Below are 1,076 nucleotides of genomic sequence, written 5' to 3'. Positions count from 1 at the left end.
CTGTTTGTGAAAAACTATGAATTGCCCCAGTGGCCTAATGGATAAGGCACTGGCCTCCTAAGCCAGGAATTGTGGGTTCAAGTCCCATCTGGGGTGGTAGAAACATAATTGTGCATTGGAAGTGTGCTTGGTCCAGAAACCTAGGGTTGATGGATCAAAAACATTTTCTGCAAAACCAGCTTTTAGCATTGAAGTGCGAACAAATATTTAAAAACATGCGTAGTTTCATTCCATGTCATAGTACCATTATACATTTTTTGCCTCTTCCATCCAGTTCGTATTGGTCAGATTGATTACAAGAACCCCAGTGGCCTAAGACACTGGCCTCCTCAGCAATGGATTGTGAGATCTAGTCTTTTCTGAAGTGGCTGAAAGCAGAGTGGCGCAGCGGAAGAATGCTGGGCCAAGAACCAAGAGGTTGATGCATTTAAAGCATTTCCTGCTAACAAGCTTTTTAGCATTGGAAGTGCGAACAAATATTTAAAAACATGCGTAGTTTCATTCCATGTGTAAGTGCCATTATACATTTGTTTTTTTACCTCTTCCATCAGTTCGTATTGGTCAGATTGATTACAAAGAACCCCAGTGGCCTAAGACACTGGCCTCCTCAGCAATGGATTGTGAGATCTAGTCTTTTCTGAAGTGGCTGAAAGCAGAGTGGCGCAGCGGAAGTATGCTGGGCCAGAACCCAGAGGGTTAATGGATCAAAGCATTTTCTGCTAACAAGCTTTTTTGAGCATTGAAGTGCGAACAAATATTTAAAAACATGCGTAGTTTCATTCCATGTGTAAGTTCCATTATAATTTTTTTTTACCTCTTCCATCAGTTCGTATTGGTCAGATTGATTACAAAGAACCCCAGTGGCCTAAGACACTGGCCTCCTCAGCAATGGATCGTGAGATCTCGTCTTTTCTGAAGTGGCTGAAAGCAGAGTGGCGCAGCGGAAGAATGCTGGGCCAAGAACCAAGAGGTTGATGCATTTAAAGCATTTTTCTGCTAACAGCTTTTGCAGCATCGGTGCGAACAAATATTCAAAAACATGCGTAGTTTCATTCCATGTGTAAGTTCCATTATAA

General features: G+C 42.1%; 1 non-coding gene across 1 annotated transcript; it reads left to right on the top strand.

Annotated features, from left to right (window-relative positions):
* Positions 1–23: 23 nt before the first annotated feature.
* trnar-ccu (transfer RNA arginine (anticodon CCU)) lies at positions 24–96 on the top strand. Its single transcript has one exon. It is a non-coding gene; the product is annotated as a tRNA-Arg (tRNA).
* The last annotated feature ends 980 nt before the right edge of the window (positions 97–1,076 follow it).

The sequence above is a fragment of the Oncorhynchus masou genome, unplaced genomic scaffold (genome assembly GCF_036934945.1).
Source record: "Oncorhynchus masou masou isolate Uvic2021 unplaced genomic scaffold, UVic_Omas_1.1 unplaced_scaffold_17768, whole genome shotgun sequence".
Lineage (NCBI taxonomy): Eukaryota > Metazoa > Chordata > Actinopteri > Salmoniformes > Salmonidae > Oncorhynchus > Oncorhynchus masou.
The sequence above is the reverse complement of the archived record's forward strand: the minus strand, read 5'-3'. Positions and strand labels throughout refer to the sequence as shown.